This window comes from Schistocerca piceifrons, chromosome 4 (genome assembly GCF_021461385.2).
Source record: "Schistocerca piceifrons isolate TAMUIC-IGC-003096 chromosome 4, iqSchPice1.1, whole genome shotgun sequence".
Lineage (NCBI taxonomy): Eukaryota > Metazoa > Arthropoda > Insecta > Orthoptera > Acrididae > Schistocerca > Schistocerca piceifrons.
Window position 1 is genome coordinate 27205905 of NC_060141.1, and position 10171 is coordinate 27216075.

The following is a 10171-nucleotide window of genomic DNA, read 5'->3' on the forward strand; positions in this document are numbered from 1 at the left end:
AGCACCTACTGCAACCTACATCCTTCTGACTCTGTCTAGTGTATTCATCTCTTGGTCTCCCTCTACGATTTTTAACCTCCTCGCTGCCCTCCAATTCTAAATTGGTGATCCCTTGATGCCTCAGAAAATGCCCTAGCAACAGATTCCTTCTTCTAGTCAAGTTGTGTCACAAATTTCTCTCCTCTCCAATTCTATTCAATATCTCCTCATTATTTATTTGATCTACCTATTTAAAAAACATAAATGTGTGGCGGTCGGGATAGTCAGTCATGGGGGATCACAGCCACGTCAAACAAGAATGGAGCGCAGGACCATCGACTGTTGGTTCAAATGGCTCTGAGCACTATGGGACTCAACTGCTGTGGTCATAAGTCCCCTAGAACTTAGAACTACTTAAACCTAACTAACCTAAGGACATCACACACATCCATGCCCGAAGCAGGATTCGACCCTGCGACCTTAGCGGTCGTGCGGTTCCAGACTGTAGCGCCTTTAACCATTCGGCCACTTCGGCCGGCGACCATCGACTGTGCCAGGCTGTCCAGGAGTGAACTGTGGTTGTCTCGACCCCTGCACATTTATGTTTTGGTAACTATTTGGTGGTATCCGAGGATGAAGCTTTAAGCTTCGAAACCAGTCGTGGAATAAATTAAGAAAATTACTGGCAACTGAAGAGTCTTTTTATTGTCAGTATCCAAAGTTTCCTTTGAAAGGTCACGGCCTATTTCCTTCACCATCCTCGAACCAATCCGAGCTTGTGCTCCATGTCTAATGAATTTGACGTCGACGGGGCGTTAACAATCTCCCTTCCTTCCTTCCTTCTTTCCTTATATCGAAAATACTAAGAACCTGGTGTCTTTTGCTTTAGTAAACGTGCCAGTGTGAAACTTAATGTAGTGCATATTTGTGACTAGGCGACTGTCTATTAGTTGCGAACGAATTTCATCTTCTTTCCAGACCAAAAGTTTATTATTCACTTCATGATCTGAATCTGTACCAGCTGTGTTTGTATCATCTACAAACCACACAGCTTTAAAATTGGTTGCCGCATTAACTGGAGGCTAGTCGCTAATGCACATCAGGAATAGAAATAGTGTGAAATACTGAAGAAATGCCCTTATCATGCTACAGTTTAAAGAAAAATTCTGCTCCATAGTGTAGTGTTAAGTGATTTCGTTCCCCCTAATCCCATACGGCTCTTCCTTATACACGGTGGTCAGAAACAGTCTGAAAAGCTTGTAAGGGTATAGCAGCATAGACTGTTAAATTCGATACTTTGCGCCGTTCCCGAGTAAATTAGCACTGAAGTTGGCCAACCAGACCGTTGCGCATCCAGATTCAAGCGGTCCGTCAGATTCTGTTAGTTGTTTTCATGGCGTAGATGATAGTGCAAGAGACTGCTCAGCCTTTGGCTCGGGTTCTATCCTTACCACCGTCCCATGTACATTTTTTGTATCGCTCTCTTATTCGATTTTAGGAAACCAAACGAAGAACACGTTGGGCGACACTGTCTCCGGCAGGCTGCTTGAATTTGATCCCGCAACTGTGTGATTGGCCAAGTTCAGTGCTGATTTGCGAGGTGCCGGGGCTAGCAGTGTATTTAACACTAAATTCTTCTAGAATCTACATATGTAAATGATGCTCTAAGCTCCCCCTATTCTAACTCCGACATTTGCTGTTGCACATGGATTAAAAAGAAACGCGAACTGACTGTAATCGACCCTGCAAGTGGAGTAGAAAAGAGTTTGGCACCTGCAATAATTTAATTTGATAAATAAGTTAAATAAAGGAAAGTTTCATTAACGTAGTGAGAAATGATAGTGTTGCTCTTCTGATTAACAGAATGAAAGTTCTGCCCAAAACAACAACATGATTTATTATAACTCAAAATAATAAACAAAAACACATGAAACATTTACAATACATCAAATTGGCTCAAATTGGATACTCAAATGAATGCTGTGAAGGTGAAGTTGTCCCTAAACTAGATTGTGACATTTGTGACGAAGTGGTATGTGGAGCCAATTCCCTGAAACTCAAGTCTTAAGAGAGACACACAGCCAACCCAGCATTAATTGCTGCTACATTAGTGAGAACTCAGACAATGAACACCGAAGACAGAAAAGAGTTAGAAAAAACGAACAGGCGCGCTCTGCTGAGCTCGGATTATCACCTAGCAAAATTGCCTGCTTTGCTGGTGCTGCGGACGTACATTACCAAGCTGTCTTCTTAACTGCACGGACACTATATGGCATACCGGAGGCGATGGCTGGTTGCGTCGACGTCCCATCGTGGTGATGATAATGTCGCGAGTGTAGCCCGAAACAAATTATCCTGGCCTGGTTGTTCCAGAGTAAAGACTTCCTAGCAATACAAATGCGCCTCTGAGGGAGACGAAGAAGGTTCGCCACACAATCACTGACGGTACAGTGATTGATTTTAACAAGCGAGGTCACCCAGTAACTCCGATACAGTCAACTTTAGCCAAAACTGCTCAAGACAGACAACATAGGCCTCTTGTACACAGAGCGCTCAATTGCCAACTGTACTCGGAAAGTTACGTTGAAGTCGAAACTTCAGCAACTTCGTCAAACAGTTACAATTAAATAAAAGTATATTAGACAGTCAACGGAAGGCAGGCTGACCAGAGCAGCGAGAGCTCAGTCTTGTAACCTACTCCGACCGAAAGGCGAGAGCCAACACCCCACAAGAGCACCCGTACAAACCGAACACAGAACGTTCCCGCTGCCACGACAGTGGCCGTGGTTAACCGTTCCAATCAGCAACTCGAAAACCGGCGGAAAATTCCACTCTATTGCCGGAGCACTACCATTCCAGCAATGGAGATTCTTGGCGCTAATTTCTGCGCCGATTTTGCTACGTCACGAAGCTATGCCCTGAGCAAGCCAATCACAGTTACGATTTTGCAGAAAGCGCGGGAATTTGCCCGCCAAAACTGCCTGGGTACACAAGTCATTCCCACACCTCGCTGGTAGCCTGCCAGAAAGTGTTTTCGCCAAGTTTCTGCGAAGTAATGGAACCTCTAGCCCAGCCGCTACTTCAGGCCCATGCGAGCGTGTCTCCGCCACTATTCTACAATGTCGGCGTCTGGAAAGCATTCACTAGACTTCCTAACACCCGTCGGCTTACCCTTTCAAGATCAGCCGTGGCCGCCTGTCACCGGACCACCCGGGTGACGAGAGACGCTGCGTGGGAAGTCCGCGTGTGAAGGAATAGCAAATTTTCACCGCATGCAATTAGAGAGGAAAATCGTAAGATAGAAATATCAGAGGGGGCTCAAGCCACCTCTCAAATTAACTAGGAAACGGCGCAACGTATTGAATTTTTTTTCTTAATTATTTCTCAGCACAATCTACCCTGCAACACCCTTGCAAGCTTTTGAGGCCCTTTCAGACCATGTTGTATGACAACTCATCAAAGTTAAAAGAGGCAAGATTCTTTGGCGAGTTTCAAAAGACACTCAAAAACCGTAGTTCTTTTGTCAGTACTTCCATAAGTCCATAAAAGAAGGACTGATTTGCCAATCCTAAAAACAAATATATTATTTATGAGTGTATTTGAAGACTGTCGCACATAGCACGTGAAGACTATCGCACATAGCACGTGAAGACTGTCGCACATAGCACGTGTAATATGCTCATATCATGAGAAATAGTTGTGAAAAGTATATATATGAGAAATGTCAGTTTCTTTGGCATGTTTGCCACTATAAGCATCTCTGGATGCTCAACACATGAATGGTACTTATTCTTTGGCCAGCAGAGGTCGTTTTACTGAGTGAGCTGCAGAGACAGTGTGTGTGTGTGTGTGTGTGTGTGTGTGAGTGTGTGTGTGTGTGTGAGTGTGCGTGTGTGTGTGTTGTGTCGTGGGAGTGAGGAGCTTGGATGGCGGACGTGCCGCACAGAGAATGAATTTTATTTTAGATGCTCCCCGGTATATGATTAAGGATTAAGGATAAATGATCATTTCTGAGAGGATTGTATAGTGAGACAACACTTTTGGAAAAAGGAAATTCGCATTGAGTTTATTTGCAGCAAACGATAGACCAGTAATTATTCTCCTCTAAGATTTAATTGTATCTAACAATATCGATCTGTTGGTATCCGGGGTGAATTATCAGTCATGTGTTCAGTATTCTTGCTTGCTTCCGTTATCCGTTGTTGATTAATTAAAGATATTTGATTAGGAAAGTAAAGACCAAATTTTACTTAATTTAAATATTGTAACAGTTATAGTTTATGTTAATACCAGTCACTGCTGTGATATGTGAAGGAGTTAATCTAATTTCAAAATAGCCTCTATTCATTTGCAAACATTTCAGTAAGGCTTACCCTTACACTGCTAAATTAAAAATTAATCTGGTCAATATTGCACCGCCGCGCCTTGCGCTATTGCGTGGACAGTGAGCTGCATTAATAGAAAGAGAGCAAAAGTTTAATTTAAGCAAGCATCCTAAAGAAAGATAAAATAGGTTGTCATGCAGTTCAGCAGTCACGCATTTCAGCAGTTCACAGTTTTGCAGTATGCGGACAGAACAGAGCTGCGTTATCCATTGCAAGGCAAAAAACAATTGTAGGACCTAAACGATAAGATGAGATTAGGATCTGTTTTCATTTGCAAAAAATTTCATAGAAATTCAGTAGACGCGTTTTCTAGTGGGAGCACAGTTTCGATACGCACTAGTTAGCCGTTGTGTGTCAGTGTTTCAAGAAACATTCATTCTGAGTATTATTGATAACTATTCTTGACATTCCATCTCATTTACAGATAATCAGATGCAGTTCAGATTAATTGGAATCATACACATTATAACTAATTTACACAGCTAATGCTCAAATTCAAAAGTAGGGGTAGCAAAGGCAATCCTAGATCAGAATATGTAATGAAATTTTAAAGTACGCATTTTCTGCTTGCCAGCGAGAGGTTTTAGCCCACATAGTTCTTAGTTAACAGCTAAAAGCTAGAAAGTTTCAAGTGATACTTTCGCGTTCTGTTTCTTTGGATAACAAAGCAATTCTCTCTAGAACAGGTAAACAGTGACTTACGAACTGTCGTTGAAGTGGAGGGCAAGATGTGGTATTCTTCTTCTACATGGTGGTAACGCCATTTTTAACGCTCTCCCGACTAAGGTCGTCCTTTCTGCAGTAGCTGCAACCCATTGGAATAGCGGTGTCCATCGATTTACATTGGGCTTCTGGGAGATACACAGGGTGTTTCACAAGTCTTATTATAGGCCTCTCCCTCTTGTAAGGTGACTTAATGGATAAAGTTTTGATGCAGCGTCTGGAAACGTTCCATTTAGATTTAAAATAAGTTTGAAGAGATCACTTTCAAATCTTACGCTTTACGCTACACACATAGCGGAGACAGTGAAGTCTCAATTGTTTGTCCTACAGGAGCACATGGCATTGACAGCGTTTCGAGTACTTGCACTCATCTTCAGAGTCGAGGGTGTAGGGGGTCCGTGGAGCACCACAGTCAACCCTCGTAGTTGCGAACGTACCAGCTGCTAGCAGCACTCTTCGAAATTGTGCTTCCCGTTTTTTGAGGGATTACAACGTTCTGTTTCTCACACATCGACGTAGTTAAGTTAGACCGCCATGTTACACACAGCAGTTCAGGGCTCTCTAGAGACAGAGGGTGGCAAATTGTGTCAGCGAAGTGGAAAGTAGACCGAGTAATATGCATGACATGCAATGCCTCACCCGTTACTGAGACCAGAATAAAAAATTCCGTGTATTCCATACAATTTATCTCAAAGGACGATCAGATGGATTTGAAATCTCTTTTGTATGATTTTTGGCTGATAATTACACCTTTTTTTGCTGGTGAGTGTGGTCTTCGTAATATTGGGACAAACTTTCATTCAGCTCTTCAGAGTAGGAGGTGGTCTATCCATCCCTGTTACCTCAAGGCTTAGCTATGTGCCTGGAGGAGACTACGTGCTAGCTCGCTTTTGCAAGTATATGGGGCGTTCGAAAGGAAACGAGCTGGAGGAATAATTACAGAAACTAGTACCTCTATGTTAGAAAAATTGACTCTGGCTGTTGAGACACTTCTCCCACTGTGACACAAGGCGGTGAATGGCTGTCTCACAAAATTCACGGGGCTGAGATGTTAACCAGTTCACCACTCCCAGGTGAATCGTTTGCCCCTTCATCTACATCTACATCTACATTGATACTCCGCAAGCCACCCAACGGTGTGTGGCGGAGGGCACTTTACGTGCCACTGTCATTACCTCCCTTTCCTGTTCCAGTCGCGTATGGTTCGCGGGAAGAACGACTGTCTGAAAGCCTCCGTGCGCGCTCTAATCTCTCTAATTTTACATTCGTGATCTCCTCGGGAAGTATAAGTAGGGGGAAGCAATATATTCGATACCTCATCCAGAAACGCACCCTCTCGAAACCTGGCGAGCAAGCTACACCGCGATGCAGAGCGCCTCTCTTGCAGAGTCTGCCACTTGAGTTTATTAAACATCTCCGTAACGCTATCACGGTTACCAAATAACCCAGTGACGAAACGCGCCGCTCTTCTTTGGATCTTCTCTATCTCCTCCGTCAACCCGACCTGGTACGGATCCCACACTGATGAGCAATACTCAAGTATAGGTCGAACGAGTGTTTTGTAAGCCACGTCCTTTGTTGATGGACTACATTTTCTAAGCACTCTCCCAATGAATCTCAACCTGGTACCCGCCTTACCAACAATTAGTTTTATATGATCATTCCACTTCAAATCGTTCCGTACGCATACTCCCAGATATTTTACAGAAGTAACTGCTACCAGTGTTTGTTCCGCTATCATATAATCATACAATAAAGGATCCTTCTTTCTATGTATTCGCAATACATTACATTTGTCTATGTTAAGGGTCAGTTGCCACTCCCTGCACCAAGTGCCTATCCGCTGCAGATCTTCCTGTATTTCGCTACAATTTTCTAATGCAGCAACTTCTCTGTATACTACAGCATCATCCGCGAAAAGCCGCATGGAACTTCCGACACTATCTACTAAGTCATTTATATATATTGTGAAAAGCAATGGTCCCATAACACTCCCCTGTGGCACGCCAGAGGTTACTTTAACGTCTGTAGACGTCTCTCCATTGATAACAACAACCCCCTTCTTGACGCTCTTCTTTGAGCAAGATGGCCCCTTTCTGATTCACTTCCTGCAGCATGGGACAATAATGAACGCCCAGCATTACTCGCAAACCTTGACCACCCTTCGCCAAGCGATCAAATCAAAACGACCGGGCAATCTCACCCGTGGGGTCATTCTGCTCCTCGACAATTCAAAGCCTCATACGGCCAACACAGACGCGGCAGTCCTGCAGAAATTCAAATGGGAGGTTCTCGACCACCCTCCATACAGTCCAGACCTCTCTCCCTGTGATTACGCCAATTTTGGTCCCCTTAAAATGGCCCTGAGGGGCCGACGATTCACCTCGGACGACGACGTCCAGCTGTACGTGCGGAACTGGTTAGGATCGTCGCCCCGCGAATTTTATGAGACAACCATTCACCACCTTGTGTCACAGTGAAACAAGTGTCTCAACAGCCAGGGTCAATACTTCTAACATACAGGTACTGGTTTCTGTAATTATGCCTCCGGCTCGTTTCTTTTTGAACGCCCCTTATACACATCCAGGTAAGTCTACTTGTACAGGGCTATTATAAATGATTGAAACGATTTCATAAATTCACTGTAGCTCCATTCATTGACATATGGTCACGACACACTACAGATACGTAGAAAAACTCATAAAGGTTTGTTCGGCTAAAGCAGCACTTCAGGCTTCTGCCGCCAAAGCGCTCGAGAGCGCAGTGGGACAAAATGGCGACAGGAGCCGAGAAAGCGTATGTCGTGCTTGAAATGCACTCACATCAGTCAGTCATAACAGTGCAACGACACTTCAGGACGAAGTTCAACAAAGATCCACCAACTGTTAACTCCATTCGGCGATGGTATGCGCAGTTTAAAGCTTCTGGATGCCTCTGTAAGGGGAAATCAACGGGTCGGCCTGCAGTGAGCGAAGAAACGGTTGAACGCGTGCGGGCAAGTTTCACGCGTAGCCCGCGGAAGTCGACGAATAAAGCAAGCAGGGAGCTAAACGTACCACAGCCGACGGTTTGGAAAATCTTACGGAAAAGGCTTAAGCAGAAGCCTTACCGTTTACAATTGCTTTACACGATGACAAAGTCAAACGCTTTGAATTTTCGGCGCGGTTGCAACAGCTCATGGAAGAGGATGCGTTCAGTTCGAAACCTGTTGTCAGTGATGAAGCAACATATTTCTTAATGGTGAAGTGAACAGACACAATGTGCGAATCTGGGCGGTAGAGAATCCTCACGCATTCGTGCAGGAAATTCGCAATTCACCAAAAGTTAACGTGTTTTGTGCAATCTCACGGTTTAAAGTTTACGGCCCCTTTTTCTTCTGCGAAAAAAACGTTACAGGACACGTGTATCTGGACATGCTGGAAAATTGGCTCATGCCACAACTGGAGACCGACAGTGCCGACTTTATCTTTCAACAGGATGGTGCTCCACCGCACTTCCATCATGATGTTCGGCATTTCTTAAACAGGAGATTGGAAAACCGATGGATCGGTCGTGGTGGAGATCATGATCAGCAATTCATGTCATGGCCTCCACGCTCTCCCGACCTAACCGCATGCGATTTCTTTCTGTGGGGTTATGTGAAAGATTCAATGTTTAAACCTCCTCTACCAAGAAACGTGCCAGAACTGCGAGCTCACATCAACGATGCTTTCGAACTCATTGATGGGGACATGCTGCGCCGAGTGTGGGAGGAACTTGATTATCGGCTTGATGTCTGCCGAATCACTAAAGTGGCACATATCGAACATTTGTGAATGCCTAAAAAAACTATTTGAGTTTTTGTATGTGTGTACAAAGCATTGTGAAAATATCTCAAATAATAAAGTTATTGTAGAGCTGTGAAATCGCTTCAATCATTTGTAATAACCCTGTATTTGTGCTTTTCTCAGTTGTAGCTGCAGATTCTTTTCTTGTTTACTCCTTCACTATTGCGGTGAATAACATCACAAACTCAAATGGCTAGTGAGCATTGTGTAGCTCAAACTTTTCGGTATAACGTGCTTATTTTGAACTTTATGTGTTGACTTTTTCGTTCTTTTAAATACACATGGCAGTAGTGTGCTTACGGACTTTCTACCGAATTGTTGTTTCCATTTTACGTACAATGTTTGGACAGCCAACCCAGCCGTCCTCTTCAGATGCTGCGAGTTTCGCTGTTATGTGGACTCGCTGCCTAGACTTCGACCAGACTGTAGACTATCTCGACAGCTTGTTAGGAAGATCACGGTACTGAGAAGTCGGCCTTTCTGTTCGCAGAATTTACCTAACTTGTCAGCTTTGTGGAACATGTCCTCCCTACAGAGTACACGTAACAGTAAAATCGAAGCGCCTGGAGAAGATGGCTGGGTCGGTTGTTGAAGTATTCTGCATAGAATGGAAACGACGACTTGGCAGAACACCCCGAAGCACACTGTTAATCAATCGCACCCTGAACATCTGAGAGATCAAACATGGCAGTCCAACCTCCGACATCGTAGCTTCGTCCAGAAAATCGGCATGTAGAAAATGGACTTATTTTCCCTGTTCCAGGACTTCGTGGCCACGGGTACCATACGTCGTCTAGACCATATATGCCTCTGTGGTGTGCACAGATCGCCGAAGCAATAAGCCTGTTGAAGGAATAGATAGATATGGTCGTTGCCTAAGATGGATGAATCTTGCTTTAGTAAACTGTGTAAGCTTTGGCGAATTAAAAGCCAGTATTAATCATGTTTGTCTTCAGATCACCGTTACCCCTCTTCGTAATATTTTCGCGGCCATCAAACGTACGCCTTCCAGTTATGATTTAAGTGTATTCATATTCGCAATGCCTCTTTGTGATACAATCGTTTGCTGTAAGTCAACAGTGTTCTGCATCTCGACTATTGTGGGATACCCAAGGCCTTCAGCACTCAACAGCTTTGTAAGCTAACGGTAAACGAAGGTGATCTCTGTAAGTGGAGTACTATTTCGAAGCCTTTCCCTAGATTTTAGAGTTCCAGGAATAACATTTGAACCAGTTCCGGATGTGGGAAGTTTAAAAG